We start from the raw sequence: 19,230 nt of genomic DNA on the forward strand, positions 1-19,230 counted from the left end.
AAACAGACTGAGAAACCAGAGTGATTGTTTCTCCTGCAACCCGTTCCATTGGTGCTAGATGAACGAACGTCTCTCCACATGATCAATTCTGAGAGATATCTGTGTGTGAAAGCCGTCCTTCACATAGATTTTTGGGAACAGAAAGTTTCTTTTCAGTTGCAAATTCCACTCCATACATATATATGGGGAAGTACAATCTCGAACTCGGTTTTACAGTGAAAATTGCAGGAACTTCAAACCGAAACTAGGAAACAGACTGAGATACCAGAGTAAAAGATTTTCCTGCAAACCGTTCCCTTGGTGCTAGATGAACGAACGTCTATCCACATACTCAGTTCTGAGATATATGTGTATGTGAAAGCCGTCCTTCACATAGCTTGTTGGGAACACAAAGTTTCTTTACAGTTGCAAACTCCACTCCATACATATATATGGGGCGGTACTAGCTCCAACTCGGTTTTACAGTGAAAACTGCAGGAACTTCAACCCGGCACTAGGAAGCAGACTGAGAAACCAGAGTAAAAGTTTCTCCTGCAACCAGTTCCTTTGGTGCTAGATGAATGAACGTCTCTCCACATGCTCAGTTCTGAGAGATAATTGTGTGTGAAAGCCATCCTTCACATAGATTTTTGGGAACACAAAGTTTCTTTTCAGTTTCAAACTACACTCCATACATATATATGGGGAAGTACAAGCTCCAACTCGGTTTTACAGTGAAAATTGCAGGAACTTCAAATCGGCACTAGGAATCAGACTGAGAATCCAGAGTAAAAATTTCTCCTTTAACCCGTTCCCTTGGTGCTAGATGAACGAACGTCTCTCCACATGCTCAGTTCTGAGAGATAAGTGTGTGTGAAAGCCGTCCTTCACCTAGCTTGTTGGGAACACAAAGTTTCTTTTCAGTGGCAAACTCCACTCCATACATATATATGGGGAGGTACTAGCTAAAACTCGGTTTTACAGTGAAAACTGCAGGAATTTCAAACTGTCACTAGGAAACATTCTGAGAAACCAGAATAAATTTTTCCTGCAACCCGTTCCCTTCGTGCTAGATGAAGGAACGTCTCTCCACATGCTCAGATCTGAGAGATAATTGTGTGTGAATGCCTAACTTCACGTAGCTTGTTGGGAACAATTGTTAATTTTCAGTTGCAAACTCCACTCCATACATATATAGGGAAAGGTTATAGCTCCAACTAGGTTTTACAGTGAAAACTTCAGGAAATTTTAAGCGGCCCTAGGAATCATACTGAGAAACCAGTGTAAAAGTTTAAACTGCATCCAGTTCAATTGGTGCTAGATGAACGAACGTCTCTCCACATGCTCAGTTCTGAGAGATAAGTGTGTGTGAAAGCTGTCCTTCACCAAGCTTGTTGTGAACACAAAGATTCTTTACAGTTGCAAACTCCACTCCATAAATATATATGGGGAGGTACTAGCTCCAACCGTGTTTTACAGTGAAAGCTGCAGGAACTTCCAAGCGGCACTAGGAAACAGACTGAGGATCCAGAGTAAAAGTTTCCCTGCAACCTGTTACCTTGGTGCTAGATGAACGAACGTCTCTCCACATGCCCAGGTCTGAGGGAGAAGTGTGTGTGAAAGCCGAACTTCACCTAGCTTGTTGGGAACACAAAGTTTCTTTTCAGTAGCAAATTCCACTCCATACATATATATGGGGAAATACAAGCTCCAACTCGGTTTTACAGTGAAAATTGCAGGAACTTCAAACCGACACTAGGAAACAGACTGAGAAACCAGAGTAAAAGTTTTTCCTCCAAACCGTTCCCTTGGTGCTAGATGAACGAACGTGTCTCCACATACTCAGTTCTGAGAAAGAAATGTATGTGAAAGCCATCCTTCACCTAGCTTGTTGGGAACACAAAGTTTCTTTACAGTTGCAAACTCCTCCCATATATATATATGGGGAGGTACTAGCTACAAATCTGTTTTACAGTGAAAACTGCAGGAACTTCAAGCCGGCACTAGGAAACAGACTGAGAAATCAGAGTAAATGTTTCTCCTGCAACCCGTTCCCTTGGTGCTAGATGAACGAACGTCTCTCCACATGCTCAGTTCTGAGAGATAATTGTGTGTGAAAGCCATTCTTCACCTAGCTTGTTGAGAACACATAGTTTATTTTAAGTTGCAAACTCCACTCCATACCTATATATGGGAGGTACTAGCTCCAACACGGTTTTACAGGTGAAAGGTGCAGGAACTTCAAACCGGCACTAGGAAACAGACTGTGAAACCAAAATAAAATTTCTCCTGCAAACCGTTCCCTTGGTGCTATATGAACGAACGTCTCTCCACATACTCAGTTCTGAGAAAAAAGTGTGTGTGAAAGCCGTCCTTCACCTAGCTTGTTGTGAACACAAATATTCTTTACAGTTGCAAACTCCACTCCATAAATATATATGGGGAGGTACTAGCTCCAACTCTGTTTTACAGTGAAAGCTGCAGGAACTTCAAACCGGCACTAGGAAACAGACTGATGATCCAGAGTAAAATTTTCTCCTGCAACCCTTTACCTTGGTGCTAGATGAAAGAACGTCTCTCCACTTGCCCAGTTCTGAGGGAGAAGTGTGTGTGAAAGCCGTACTTCAACTACCTTGTTGGGAACACAAAGTTTCTTTTCAGTGGCAAACTCCTCTTCATAATTATATATGGGGAGGTACTAGCTCCAACACGGTTTTACAGTGAAAGCTGCAGGAACTTCAAACCGGCACTAGGAAACAGACTGAGAAACCAGAGTAAAAGTTTATCCTGCAACCCGTTACCTTGGTGCTAGAAGAACGAACGTCTCTCCACATGCTCAGTTCTGAGAGATATGTGTGTGTGAAAGCTGTCCTTCACCAAGCTTGTTGGGAACACAAAGTTTCTTTACAGTTGCAAACTCCACTCCATACATATATATGTGGAGGTACTAGCTCCAACTCGGTTTTACAGTGAAAACTGCAGGAACTTCAAACCGGCACTAGGAAACAGACTGAGAAACCAGAGTAAATTTTCTCCTGCAACCCGTTCCCTTGGTGCTAGATGAACGAACGTCTCTCCACATGCTCAGTTCAAAGAGATGTGTGTGTGTGAAAGCCGTCCTTCACCTAACTTGTGGGGAACACAAAGTTTCTTTTCAGTTGCAAACTCCACTCCATATATATATATATGGGGAGATACTAGCTCCAACTCTGTTTTACAGTGAAAACTGCAGGAACTTCAAACCGGCACTAGGAAACAGACTGAGAAACCAGAGTAAAAGTGTCCCTGCTTCCCGTTCCCTTGGTGCTTGATGAACGAACGTCTCTCCACATGCTCAGTTCTGAGAGATAAGTGTGTGTGTAAGCCGTCCTTCACCTAGCTTGTTGGGAACACAAAGTTTCTTTTAAGAAGCAAACTCCACTCCATACATATATATGGGGAGGTACTAGCTCCAACTCTGTTTTAGAGTGAAAACTGCAGGAAATTCAAACCGTCACTAGGAAACAGACTGAGAAACCAGGGTAAAAATTTCTCCTGCAACCCGTTCCCTTGGTGCTAGATGAACGAACTTCTCTCCACATGGTCTGTTCTGAGAGATAAGAGTGTGTGAAAGCCGACTTTCACCTAGCTTGTTGGGAACAAAATGTTTATTTTCAGTAGCAAACTCCACTCCATATATATATAGGGAGAGCTACTAGCTCCAAATCGTTTTTACAGTGAAAACTGCAGGAATTTCAAACCGGAACTAGGAAACAGACTGAGAAACCAGAGTATAATTTCTCCTGCATACCGTTCCCTTGGTGCTAGATGAACGAACTTCTCTCCACATGCTCAGTTCTGAGAGTTAAGTGTGTGTGAATGCCGAACCTCACCTAGCTTGTTGGGAACAAATTGTTTATTTTCAGTTGCAAACTCCAAACCATACATATATAGGGAAAAGTACTAGCTCCAAATCGGTTTTACAGTGAATACTGCAGGAAATTCAAAGCGGCACTAGGAATCATACTGAGAAACCAGAGTAAAAGTTTCCCTTTCATCCAGTTCAATTGGTGCTAGATGAACGAACGTCTCTCCACATGCTCAGTTCTGAGAGATATGTGTGTGTGAAAGCTGTCCTTCACCAAGCTTGTTGGGAACACAAAGTTTCTTTACAGTTGCAAACTCCATTCCATACATATATATGGGGAGGTACTAGCTCCAACACTCTTTTACAGTGAAAGCTGCAGGAACTTAAAACCGGCACTTGGAAACAGACTGAGAAACCAGAGAAAAAGTTTCTCCTGCAACCCGTTACATTGGTGCTAGATGAACGAACGTCTCTCCACATGCCCAGTTCTGAGAGATAAGTGTGTGTGTGAAAGCCGTACTTCAACTAGATTGTTGGGAACACAAATTTTCTTTTCAGTTGCAAACTCCACTCCATACATATATATGGGGAGGTACTAGCTCCAACTCGGTTTTACAGTGAAAACTGCAGGAACTTCAAACCGGTACTAGGAAACAGACTGAGAATCCAGAGTAAATTTTCTCCTGCAACCCGTTCCCTTGGTGCTAGATGAAAGAACGTCTCTCCACATGCTCAGTTCAAATGATAAGTGTGTGTGAAAGCCGTCCTTCACCTAGCTTGTGGGGAACACAAAGTTTCTTTTCAGTTGCAAACTCCACTCCATATATATATATATGGGGAGATACTAGCTCCAACTCTGTTTTACAGTGAAAACTGCAGGAACTTCAAACCGGCACTAGGAAACAGACTGAGAAACCACAGTAAAAGTGTCCCTGCATTCCATTCCCTTGGTGTTAGATGACAGAACGTCTCACCACATGCTCAGTTCTGAGATAAAAGTGTGTGTGGAAGCCTTACTTCAATTAGATTGTTGGGAACACAAAGTTTCTTTTCAGTTACAATATCCAATTCATACATATATATGGGGAGGTACTAGCTCCAACTCAGTTTTACAGAGAAAACTTCAGGAACTTCAAACCGGCAGTTGGAAACAGACTGAGAAACCAGAGTAAAAGTTTCTCCTGCAACCCGTTCCCTTGGTGCTAGATGAACGAACGTCTCTCCAAATACTCAGTTCTGAGAGATATGTGTGTGTGAAAGCCGTCCTTCACCTAGCTTGTTGGGAACACAAAGTTTCACTTCAGTTGCAAACTCCACTCCATATATCTATATGGGGAGGTACAAGCTCCAACTCGATTTTACAATGAAAACTGCAGGAACTTCAAACCGGCACTAGGAAACAGAATGAGAAACCACAGTAAAAGTTTCTCCTGCAACCCGTTCCCTTGGTACTAGGTGAACGAAAGTCTCCCCACATGCCCAGTTCTGAAAGATAAGTTTGTGTGAAAGCCGTCCTTCACCTAGCTTGTTTGGAACACAAAGTTTCTTTTCGGTGGCAAACTCCATCCCATACATATATATGGGGAAGTACTTGCTCCAAAACGATTTAACAATGAAATCTGCACGAACTTCAAACTGGCACTAGGAAACAGACTGAGAAACCAGAGTATAAGTTTCTCCTGCAACCAGTTCCCATGTTGCTAGATGAACGAACGTCTCTTCACATGGCCTGTTCTGATAGATAATGAGTGTGAAAGCCGACTTTCACCAACTTGTTGGGAACAAAATGTTTATTTTCAGTTGCAAACTCCACTCCATACATATATATGGGGATGTACTAGCTCCAAATCGATTTTACAGTGAAAACTGCAGGAATTTCAAACCGGCACTAGGAAACAGACTGAGAAAGTAGAGTAAAAGTTTCTCCTGCAACCCGTTACTTTGGTGCTAGATGGACGAACGTCTCTCCACATGCTCAGTTCTGAGGGATAAGTTTGTGTGAATGCCGAACCTCACCTAGCTTGTTGGGAACAAATTGTTTATTTTCAGTTGCAAACTCCACTCCATACATATATAGGGAAAAGTACTAGCTCCAAATCGGTTTTACAGTGAAAACTGCAGGAAATTCAAAGCGGCACTAGGAATCATAATGAGAAACCAGAGTAAAAGTTTCCCCTGCATCCAGTTCAATTGGGGCTAGATGAACGAACGTCACTCCACATGCTCAGTTATGAGAGATAAGTGTGTGTGAAAGCCGTCATTCACCAAGCTTGTTGGGAACACAAAGTTTCTTTACAGTTGCAAACTCCACTCAATAAATATATAGGGGTAGGTACTAGTTCCAACTCGGTTTTACACTGAAAATTGCAGGAACTTCAAACCGGCACTAGGAAACAGACTGAGAAACCAGAGTAAAAGTTTCTCTTGCAACCCGTTCCCTTCGTGCTAGATGAACGAACTTCTCTCCACATGCTCAGTTCTGAGAGATAATTGTGTGTGAATGCCGAACTTCACCTAGCTTGTTGGGAACAAATTGTTAATTTTCAGTTGCAAACCCCACTCCGTACATATATAGGGAAAGGTACTAGCTTCAACTCGGTTTTACAGTGAAAATTGCAGGAAATTGAAAGCGGCACTAGGAATCATACTGAGAAACCAGAGTAAAAGTTTCCCTGCATCCCGTTCCCTTGGTGCTAAATGAACGAACGTCTCTCCACATGCTCAGTTCTGAGAGATAAGTGTGTGTGAAAGCCGTACTTCACCTATCTTGTTGGGAACACAAAGTTCCTTTTCTCTTGCAAACTGCACCCCATACATATATATGGGTAGGTAATAGCTCCAACTCTGTTTTACAGTGAAAACTGCAATAACATCAAACCGGCTCTAAGAAACAGACAGAGAAACCAGAGTATAATTTTCCCTGCTTCCCGTACCCTTGGTGCTAGATGAACGAAGGTCTCTCCACATGCTCAGTTCTGAGAGATAAGTGTGTGTGAAAGCCGTCCTTCACCTAGCTTGTTGGGAACACAAAATTTCTTTTAAGAAGCAAACTCCACTCCATACATATATATGGGGAGGTACTAGCTCCAACTCTGTTTTAGAGTGAAAACTGCAGGAACTTCATACCGGCACTAGGAAACAGACTGAGAAACCAGGGTAAAAATTTCTCCTGCAACCCGTTCCCTTGGTGCTAGATGAACGAAATTCTCTCCACATGGTCTGTCCTGAGAGATAAGAGTGTGTGAAAGCCGACTTTCACCTAGCTTGTTGGGAACAAAATGTTTATTTTCAGTTGCAAACTCCACTCCATATATATATAGGGAGAGCTACTAGCTCCAAATCGTTTTTACAGTGAAAACTGCAGGAATTTCAAACCGGAACTAGGAAACAGACTGAGAAACCAGAGTAAAATTTCTCCTGCATACCGTTCCCTTGGTGCTAGATGAATGAACTTCTCTCCACATGCTCAGTTCTGAGAGATAAGTGTGTGTGAATGCCGAACCTCACCTAGCTTGTTGGGAACAAATTGTTTATTTTCAGTTGCAAACTGCAATCCATACATATATAGGGAAAAGTACTAGCTCCAAATCGGTTTTACAGTGAAAACTGCAGGAAATTCAAAGCGGCACTAGGAATCATACTGAGAAACCAGAGTAAAAGTTTCCCCTGCATCCAGTTCAATTGGTGCTAGATGAACGAACGTCTCTCCACATGCTCAGTTCTGAGAGATATGTGTGTGTGAAAGCTGTCCTTCACCAAGCTTGTTGGGAACACAAAGTTTCTTTACAGTTGCAAACTCCACTCCATACATATATATGTGGAGGTACTAGCTCCAACTCGGTTTTACAGTGAAAACTGCAGGAACTTCAAACCGGCACTAGGAAACAGACTGAGAAACCAGAGTAAATTTTCTCCTGCAACCCGTTCCCTTGGTGCTAGATGAACGAACGTCTCTCCACATGCTCAGTTCAAAGAGATGTGTGTGTGTGAAAGCCGTCCTTCACCTAACTTGTGGGGAACACAAAGTTTCTTTTCAGTTGCAAACTCCACTCCATATATATATATATGGGGAGATACTAGCTCCAACTCTGTTTTACAGTGAAAACTGCAGGAACTTCAAACCGGCACTAGGAAACAGACTGAGAAACCAGAGTAAAAGTGTCCCTGCTTCCCGTTCCCTTGGTGCTTGATGAACGAACGTCTCTCCACATGCTCAGTTCTGAGAGATAAGTGTGTGTGTAAGCCGTCCTTCACCTAGCTTGTTGGGAACACAAAGTTTCTTTTAAGAAGCAAACTCCACTCCATACATATATATGGGGAGGTACTAGCTCCAACTCTGTTTTAGAGTGAAAACTGCAGGAAATTCAAACCGTCACTAGGAAACAGACTGAGAAACCAGGGTAAAAATTTCTCCTGCAACCCGTTCCCTTGGTGCTAGATGAACGAACTTCTCTCCACATGGTCTGTTCTGAGAGATAAGAGTGTGTGAAAGCCGACTTTCACCTAGCTTGTTGGGAACAAAATGTTTATTTTCAGTAGCAAACTCCACTCCATATATATATAGGGAGAGCTACTAGCTCCAAATCGTTTTTACAGTGAAAACTGCAGGAATTTCAAACCGGAACTAGGAAACAGACTGAGAAACCAGAGTATAATTTCTCCTGCATACCGTTCCCTTGGTGCTAGATGAACGAACTTCTCTCCACATGCTCAGTTCTGAGAGTTAAGTGTGTGTGAATGCCGAACCTCACCTAGCTTGTTGGGAACAAATTGTTTATTTTCAGTTGCAAACTCCAAACCATACATATATAGGGAAAAGTACTAGCTCCAAATCGGTTTTACAGTGAAAACTGCAGGAAATTCAAAGCGGCACTAGGAATCATACTGAGAAACCAGAGTAAAAGTTTCCCTTTCATCCAGTTCAATTGGTGCTAGATGAACGAACGTCTCTCCACATGCTCAGTTCTGAGAGATATGTGTGTGTGAAAGCTGTCCTTCACCAAGCTTGTTGGGAACACAAAGTTTCTTTACAGTTGCAAACTCCATTCCATACATATATATGGGGAGGTACTAGCTCCAACACTCTTTTACAGTGAAAGCTGCAGGAACTTAAAACCGGCACTTGGAAACAGACTGAGAAACCAGAGAAAAAGTTTCTCCTGCAACCCGTTACATTGGTGCTAGATGAACGAACGTCTCTCCACATGCCCAGTTCTGAGAGATAAGTGTGTGTGTGAAAGCCGTACTTCAACTAGATTGTTGGGAACACAAATTTTCTTTTCAGTTGCAAACTCCACTCCATACATATATATGGGGAGGTACTAGCTCCAACTCGGTTTTACAGTGAAAACTGCAGGAACTTCAAACCGGTACTAGGAAACAGACTGAGAATCCAGAGTAAATTTTCTCCTGCAACCCGTTCCCTTGGTGCTAGATGAAAGAACGTCTCTCCACATGCTCAGTTCAAATGATAAGTGTGTGTGAAAGCCGTCCTTCACCTAGCTTGTGGGGAACACAAAGTTTCTTTTCAGTTGCAAACTCCACTCCATATATATATATATGGGGAGATACTAGCTCCAACTCTGTTTTACAGTGAAAACTGCAGGAACTTCAAACCGGCACTAGGAAACAGACTGAGAAACCACAGTAAAAGTGTCCCTGCATTCCATTCCCTTGGTGTTAGATGACAGAACGTCTCACCACATGCTCAGTTCTGAGATAAAAGTGTGTGTGGAAGCCTTACTTCAATTAGATTGTTGGGAACACAAAGTTTCTTTTCAGTTACAATATCCAATTCATACATATATATGGGGAGGTACTAGCTCCAACTCAGTTTTACAGAGAAAACTTCAGGAACTTCAAACCGGCAGTTGGAAACAGACTGAGAAACCAGAGTAAAAGTTTCTCCTGCAACCCGTTCCCTTGGTGCTAGATGAACGAACGTCTCTCCAAATACTCAGTTCTGAGAGATATGTGTGTGTGAAAGCCGTCCTTCACCTAGCTTGTTGGGAACACAAAGTTTCACTTCAGTTGCAAACTCCACTCCATATATCTATATGGGGAGGTACAAGCTCCAACTCGATTTTACAATGAAAACTGCAGGAACTTCAAACCGGCACTAGGAAACAGAATGAGAAACCACAGTAAAAGTTTCTCCTGCAACCCGTTCCCTTGGTACTAGGTGAACGAAAGTCTCCCCACATGCCCAGTTCTGAAAGATAAGTTTGTGTGAAAGCCGTCCTTCACCTAGCTTGTTTGGAACACAAAGTTTCTTTTCGGTGGCAAACTCCATCCCATACATATATATGGGGAAGTACTTGCTCCAAAACGATTTAACAATGAAATCTGCACGAACTTCAAACTGGCACTAGGAAACAGACTGAGAAACCAGAGTATAAGTTTCTCCTGCAACCAGTTCCCATGTTGCTAGATGAACGAACGTCTCTTCACATGGCCTGTTCTGATAGATAATGAGTGTGAAAGCCGACTTTCACCAACTTGTTGGGAACAAAATGTTTATTTTCAGTTGCAAACTCCACTCCATACATATATATGGGGATGTACTAGCTCCAAATCGATTTTACAGTGAAAACTGCAGGAATTTCAAACCGGCACTAGGAAACAGACTGAGAAAGTAGAGTAAAAGTTTCTCCTGCAACCCGTTACTTTGGTGCTAGATGGACGAACGTCTCTCCACATGCTCAGTTCTGAGGGATAAGTTTGTGTGAATGCCGAACCTCACCTAGCTTGTTGGGAACAAATTGTTTATTTTCAGTTGCAAACTCCACTCCATACATATATAGGGAAAAGTACTAGCTCCAAATCGGTTTTACAGTGAAAACTGCAGGAAATTCAAAGCGGCACTAGGAATCATAATGAGAAACCAGAGTAAAAGTTTCCCCTGCATCCAGTTCAATTGGGGCTAGATGAACGAACGTCACTCCACATGCTCAGTTATGAGAGATAAGTGTGTGTGAAAGCCGTCATTCACCAAGCTTGTTGGGAACACAAAGTTTCTTTACAGTTGCAAACTCCACTCAATAAATATATAGGGGTAGGTACTAGTTCCAACTCGGTTTTACACTGAAAATTGCAGGAACTTCAAACCGGCACTAGGAAACAGACTGAGAAACCAGAGTAAAAGTTTCTCTTGCAACCCGTTCCCTTCGTGCTAGATGAACGAACTTCTCTCCACATGCTCAGTTCTGAGAGATAATTGTGTGTGAATGCCGAACTTCACCTAGCTTGTTGGGAACAAATTGTTAATTTTCAGTTGCAAACCCCACTCCGTACATATATAGGGAAAGGTACTAGCTTCAACTCGGTTTTACAGTGAAAATTGCAGGAAATTGAAAGCGGCACTAGGAATCATACTGAGAAACCAGAGTAAAAGTTTCCCTGCATCCCGTTCCCTTGGTGCTAAATGAACGAACGTCTCTCCACATGCTCAGTTCTGAGAGATAAGTGTGTGTGAAAGCCGTACTTCACCTATCTTGTTGGGAACACAAAGTTCCTTTTCTCTTGCAAACTGCACCCCATACATATATATGGGTAGGTAATAGCTCCAACTCTGTTTTACAGTGAAAACTGCAATAACATCAAACCGGCTCTAAGAAACAGACAGAGAAACCAGAGTATAATTTTCCCTGCTTCCCGTACCCTTGGTGCTAGATGAACGAAGGTCTCTCCACATGCTCAGTTCTGAGAGATAAGTGTGTGTGAAAGCCGTCCTTCACCTAGCTTGTTGGGAACACAAAATTTCTTTTAAGAAGCAAACTCCACTCCATACATATATATGGGGAGGTACTAGCTCCAACTCTGTTTTAGAGTGAAAACTGCAGGAACTTCATACCGGCACTAGGAAACAGACTGAGAAACCAGGGTAAAAATTTCTCCTGCAACCCGTTCCCTTGGTGCTAGATGAACGAAATTCTCTCCACATGGTCTGTCCTGAGAGATAAGAGTGTGTGAAAGCCGACTTTCACCTAGCTTGTTGGGAACAAAATGTTTATTTTCAGTTGCAAACTCCACTCCATATATATATAGGGAGAGCTACTAGCTCCAAATCGTTTTTACAGTGAAAACTGCAGGAATTTCAAACCGGAACTAGGAAACAGACTGAGAAACCAGAGTAAAATTTCTCCTGCATACCGTTCCCTTGGTGCTAGATGAATGAACTTCTCTCCACATGCTCAGTTCTGAGAGATAAGTGTGTGTGAATGCCGAACCTCACCTAGCTTGTTGGGAACAAATTGTTTATTTTCAGTTGCAAACTGCAATCCATACATATATAGGGAAAAGTACTAGCTCCAAATCGGTTTTACAGTGAAAACTGCAGGAAATTCAAAGCGGCACTAGGAATCATACTGAGAAACCAGAGTAAAAGTTTCCCCTGCATCCAGTTCAATTGGTGCTAGATGAACGAACGTCTCTCCACATGCTCAGTTCTGAGAGATATGTGTGTGTGAAAGCTGTCCTTCACCAAGCTTGTTGGGAACACAAAGTTTCTTTACAGTTGCAAACTCCATTCCATACATATATATGGGGAGGTACTAGCTCCAAAACTCTTTTACAGTGAAAGCTGCAGGAACTTAAATCCGGCACTTGGAAACAGATTGAGAATCCAGAGAAAAAGTTTCTCCTGCAACCCGTTACATTGGTGCTAGATGAACGAACGTCTCTCCACATGCCCAGTTCTGAGAGATAAGTGTGTGTGAAAGCCGTCCTTCACCTAGCTTGTTGGGAAAACACAGTTTCTTTTTAGTGGCATACTCCACTCCATACATATATATGGGGAGGTACTAGCTCCAACAATCTTTTACAGTGAAAAATGCAGGAACTTAAAACTGGCACTAGGAAACAGACTGAGAAACCAGAGTAAATTTTCTCCTGCAACCGGCTCCCTTGGTGCTAGATGAACGAACGTCTCTCCACATGCTAAGTTCTGAGAGATATTTGTGTGTGAATGCCGAACTTCACCTAGCTTGTTGGGAACAAATTGTTAATTTTCAGTTGCAAACACCACTCCGTACATATATAGGGAAAGGTACTAGCTTCAACTCGGTTTTACAGTGAAAACTGCAGGAAAATGAAAGCGGCACTAGGAATCATACTGAGAAACCAGAATAAAAGTTTCCCTGCATTCCGTTCCCTTGGAGCTAGATGAACGAACGTCTCTCCACATGCTCAGTTCTGAGAGATAAGTGTGTGTGAAAGCCGTACTTCAAGTAGCTTGTTGGGAACACAAAGTTTCTTTTCAGTTGCAAACTCCTCTCCATATATATATATGGGGAGGTACTAGCCCCAAATCTGTTTTACAGTGAAAACTGCAGGAACTTAACACCGGCACTAGGAAACAGACTGAGAAACCAGAGTAAAAGTTTCTCCTGCAACCAGTTCCCATGGTGCTAGATGAACGAACGTCTCTCCACATGCTCAGTTCTGAGAGATAAGTGTGTGTGAAAGACGTCCTTCACATAGCTTGTTGGGAACACAAAGTTTATTTTCAGTTGCAAACTCCTATCCATACATATATATGGGGAGGTACAAGCTCCAACTGTGTTTTACAGTGAAAACTGCAGGAACTTCAAACCGGCACTAGGAAACAGACTGAGTAACCAGAGTAAAAGTTTCTCCTGCAACCCTTTCCCTTGGTACTAGATGAACGAACGTCTCTCCGCATGGTCTGTTCTGATAGATAATGTGTGTGAAAGCCGACTTTCACCTAGCTTGTTGGGAACAAAATGTTTATTTTCAGTTGCAAACTCCACTCCATACATATATAGGGAGAGGTACGAGCTCCAAATCGGTTTTACAGAGAAAACTGCAGGAATTTCAAACCAGAACACGGAAACAGACTGAGAAACCAGAGTAAAAGTTACACCTGCATCCCGTTCCATTGGAGCTGGATGAACGAACGTCTCTCCACATGCTCAGTTCTGAGAGATAAGTGTGTGTGAATGCCGAACCTCACCTAGTTTTGGGGAACAAATTGTTTATTTTCAGTTGCAGACCCCACTCCATACATATATAGGGAAAAGTACTAGCTCCAAATCGGTTTTACAGTGAAAACTGCAGGAACTTAAAACCGGCACTAGGAAACAGACTGAGAAACCAGAGAAAAATTTTCTCCTGCAACCCGTTACCTTGGTGCTAGTTGAACGGACGACTCTCCACATGCCCAGTTCTGAGAGATATGTGTATGTAAGCCGTCCTTCAACTAGCTTGTTGGGAACACAAAGTTTCTTTTTAGTGGCAAACTCCACTCCATACATATATATGGGGAGGTACTAGCTCCAACTCGGTTTTACAGTGAAAACTGCAGGAACTTAAGACTGGCACTAGGAAACAGACTGAGAAACCAGAGTAAATTTTCTCCTGCAACCGGCTCCCTTGGTGCTAGATGAACGAACGTCTCTCCACATGCTCAGTTCTGAGAGTTAAGTGTGTGTGAAAGCCGTTCTTCACATAACTTGTTGGGTACACAAAGTTTCTTTTCAGTTGCAATGTCTACTCCAAACATATATAGGGGGAGGTACTAGTTCCAACTCGGTTTTACAGTCAAAAATGCAGGAACTTCAAACCGGCACTAGGAAACAGACTGAGAAACCATAGTAAAAGTTTCTCCTGCAACCCGTTCCCTTCGTGCAAGATGAACGAACGTCTCTCCACATCCTAAGTTCTGAGAGATAATTGTGTGTGAATGCCGAACTTCACCTAGCTTGTTGGGAACAAATTGTTAATTTTCAGTTGCAAACCCCACTCCGTACATATATAGGGAAAGGTACTAGCTTCAACTCGGTTTTACAGTGAAAACTGCAGGAAATTGGAAGCGGCACTAGGAATCATACTGAGAAACATGAATAAAAGTTTCCCTGCATCCCGTTCCCTTGGTGCTAGATGAACGAACGTCTCTCCACATGCTCAGTTCTGAGAGATATTTGTGTGTGAAAGCCGTCCTTCACCTAGGTTGTTGGGAACACAAAGTTCCTTTTTGTTGCAAACTGCACCCCATACATATATATGGGTAGGTAAAAGCTCAAACTCTGTTTTACAGTGAGAACTGCAATAACTTCAAAACGGCTCTTAGAAACAGACTGAGAAACCAGAGTAAAATTTTCCCTGCTTCCCGTTTCCTTGGTGCTAGATGAATGAACGTCTCTCCACATGCTCAGTTCTGAGAGATAAGTGTTTGTGAAAGCCATCCTTCAACTAGCTTGTTGGGAACACAAAGTTTCTTTTAAGAAGCAAACTCCACTCCATACATATATAAGGGGATGTACTAGCTCCAACTCGGTTTTACAGTGAAAACTGCAGGAACTTCAACCCGGCACTAGGAAACAGACTGAGAAACCAGAGAAAAATTTTCTCCTGCAACCCGTTACCTTGGTGCTAGTTGAACGAACGTCTCTCCACATGCCCAGTTCTGAGAGATAAGTGTATGTAAGCCGTCCTTCAACTAGCTTGTTGGGAACACAAAGTTTCTTTTTAGTGGCAAACTCCACTCCATACATATATATGGGGAGGTACGAGCTCCAACTCGGTTTTACAGTGAAAACTGCAGTAACTTCAAACCGGCACTAGGAAACAGACTGAGAAAGCAGAGTAAATTTCCCCCTGCAACCCGTTCCCTTGGTGCTAGATGAACGAACGTCTCTCCACATGCTCAGTTCTCAGAGATAAGTGTGTGTGAAAGCAGTCCTTCACCTAGCATGTTGGGAACAAAAAGTTTCTTTTCAGTTGCAAACTCCACTCCATATATATATATATGGGGAGATAGTAGCTCCAACTCTGTTTTACAGTGATAACTGCAGGAACTTCAACCCGGCACTAGGAAACAGACTGAGAAACCAGAGTAAATGTTTCCCTGCATTCCGTTCCCTTGGTGTTAGATGAAAGAATGTCTCTCCACATGCTCAGTTCTGAGATATAAGTGTGTGTGAAAGCCTTACTTCAATTAGATTGTTGGGAACACAAAGTTTCTTTTCAGTTACAATCACCACTCCATAAATATATATGGGGAAGTACTAGCTCCAACTCATTTTTACAGTGAAAACTGCAGTAACTTCAAACCGTCAGTAGGAAACAGACTGAGAAACCAGAGTAAAAGTTTCTCCTGCATCCCGTTCCCTTGGTGCTAGATGAACGAAAGTCTCTCCACATGCTCAGTTCTGGGAGATATGTGTGTGTGAAAGCCGTCCTTCACCTAGCTTGTTGGGAACACAAAGATTCTTTTCAGTTGCAAATTCCACTCCATACATATATAGGGAAAGTTACTAGCTCCAACACGGTTTTACAGTGAAAACTGCAGGAACTTCAAAGCGGCACTAGGAATAATACTGAGAACCCAGAGTAAAAGTTTCTCCTGCATCCAGTTCACCTGTTGCTAGATGAACGAACATCTCTCCACATGCTCAGTTCTGAGAGATAATTGTGTGTGAAAGCCGTACTTCACCTAGATTCTTGGGAACACAAAGTTTCTTTACAGTTGCACACTCCACTCCATACATATATATGGGGAGGTACGAGCTCCAACTCGGTTTTACATTGAAATCTGCAGGAACTTCAAACCGGCTCTAGGAAACAGACTGAGAAAGCAGAGTAAATTTCCCCCTGCAACCCGTTCCCTTGGTGCTAGATGAACGAACGTCTCTCCACATGCTCAGTTCTCAGAGATAAGTGTGTGTGAAAGCCGTCCTTCACCTAGCTTGTTGGGAACACAAAGTTTCTTTTCAGTTGCAAACTCCACTCCATATATATATATATGGGGAGATACTAGATCCAACACTGTTTTACAGTGAAAACTGCAGGAACTTCAACCCGGCACTAGGAAACAGACTGAGAAACCAGAGTCAATGTTTCCCTGCATTCCGTTCCCTTGGTGTTAGATGAAAGAATGTCTCTCCACATGCTCAGTTCTGAGATATAAGTGTGTGTGAAAGCCTTCCTTCACGTAGCTTTTTGGGAACAGAAAGAAATTTTCAGTTGCAAAATCCACTCCATACATATATATGGGGAGGTACTAGCTCCAACTCGGTTTTACAGTGAAAACTGCAGGAACTTCAAACCGGCACTAGGAAACAGACTGGGAAACCAGAGTAAATGTTTCTCCTTCAACCCGTTACCTTGGTGCTAGATGAACGAACGTCTCTCCACATGCTGAGTTCTGAAGAGAAGTGTGTGTGAAAGCCGTCCTTCACCTAGCTTGTTGGGAACACAAAGTTTCTTTTCAGTTGCAAACTCCAATCCATACATATATATGGGGAGGTACGAGCTCCAACTCCGTTTTACAGTGAAATCTGCAGGAACTTCATACCGGTACTAGGAAACAGACTGAGAAACCAGAGAATAGGTTTCTCCTGCAACACGTTTCCTTGGTGCTAGATGAACGAACGTCTCTCCACATACTCAGTTCTGAGAGATATGTGTGTGTGAAAGCCGTCCTTCAACTAGCTTGTTGGGAACACAAAGTTTCTTTTCAGTTGCAAACTCCACTCCATACATATATATGGGGAGGTAGAAGCTCCAACTCGATTTTACAGTGAAAACTGCAGGAACTTCAAACCGGCACTAGGAAACATACTGAGAAACCAGAGTAAAAGTTTCTCCTGCATCCCGTTCCCTTGGTGCTAGATGAACGAACGTCTCTCCACATGCTCAGTTCTGAGAGATAATTGTGTGTGAAAGCCATCCATCACCTAGCTTGTTGGGAACACAAAGTGTATTTTCATTTGCAAAATCCACTCCATACATATATATGGGGAGGTACTAGCTCCAACTCGTTTTTACAGTGAAAGCTGCAGGAACTTCATACCGGCACTAGGAAACAGACTGAGAAACCAGAGTAAAAGTTTCTCCTGCAACCCGTACCCTTCGTGCTAGATGAACGAACGTCTCTCCACATGCTCAATTCTGAGAGATAAGTGTGTGTAATGCCGAACTTCACCTAGCTTGTTGGGAACAAATTGTTAATTTTCAGTTGCTAAGTCCACTCCATAAATATATAGGGAAAGGTAATAGCTCCAACTCTGTTTTACAGTGAAAACTTCAGGAAATATAAAGCGGCCCTAGGAATCATACTGAGAAACCAGAGTAAAAGTTTATCCTGCATCCAGTTCAATTGGTGCTACATGAACGAACGTCTCTCCACATGCTCAGTTCTGAGAGATAATTGTTTGTGAAAGCCGTCCTTCACCAAGCTTGTTGTGAACACAAAGTTTCTTTACAGTTGCAAACTCCACTCAATAAATATATATGGGGAGGTACAAGCTCCAACTCTGTTTTACAGTGAAAGCTGCAGGAACTTCAAAACGGCACTAGGAAACAGACTGAGAAACCAGAGTAAATTTTCTCCTGCAACCCGTTCCCTTGGTGCTAGATGAACGAACGTCTCTCCACATGCTCAGTTCTGAGAGATAAGTTTGTGTGAAAGCCGTCCTTCAACTAGCATGTTGGGAACACAAAGTATCTTTTCTGTTGCAAACTCCACTCCATATATATATATGGGGTGGTACTAGATCCAAATCTGTTTTACAGTGAAAACTGCAGGAACTTCAACCCGGCACTAGGAGACAGACTGAGAAACCAGAGTAAAAGTTTCTCCTGCAACCAGTTCCCTTGGAGCTAGATGAACGAACGTCTCTCCACATGCTCAGTTCTGAGATATAAGTGTGTGTGAAAGACGTCCTTCACAAAGCTTGTTGGGAACACAAAATTTCTTTTCAGTTGCAAACTCCAATCCATACATATATATGGGGATGTACTAGCTCCAACTTTGTTTTATAGTGAAAGCTGCAGGAACTTCAAACCGGCACTAGGAAACAGACTGAGAAACCAGAGTAAAAGTTACACCTGTATCCCGTTCCCTTCGTGCTAGATGAACGAATGTCTCTCCACATGGTCAGATCTGAGAGATAAGTGTGTGTGAATGTCATTCTTCACCAAGCTTGTTGGGAACACAAAGTTTATTTTCAGTTGCAAACTCCACTCCATATATATATATGGGGAGGTACTAGCTCCAACTCGATTTTACAGTGAAAACTGCAGGAAATTCAAACTGGCACTAGGAAACAGACTGAGAAACCAGAGTAAAAGTTTCTCCTTCAACCCGTTCCCTTGGTGCTAGATGAACGAACATCTCTCCACATGCTCAGTTCTGAGAGATAAGTGTGTGTGAATGCCGAACCTCACCTAGCTTGTTGGGAACAAACTGTTTATTTTCAGTTGCAAACTCCACTCCATACATATATAGGGAAAGTTACTAGCTCCAACACGGTTTTACAGTGAAAACTGCAGGAACTTCAAAGCGGCACTAGGAATCATACTGAGAACCCAGAGTAAAAGTTTCTCCTGCTTCCAGTTCACCTGGTGCTAGATGAACGAACGTCTCTCCACATGCTCAGTTC

This window comes from Camelus dromedarius, unplaced genomic scaffold (assembly GCF_036321535.1).
Source record: "Camelus dromedarius isolate mCamDro1 unplaced genomic scaffold, mCamDro1.pat HAP1_SCAFFOLD_29, whole genome shotgun sequence".
Lineage (NCBI taxonomy): Eukaryota > Metazoa > Chordata > Mammalia > Artiodactyla > Camelidae > Camelus > Camelus dromedarius.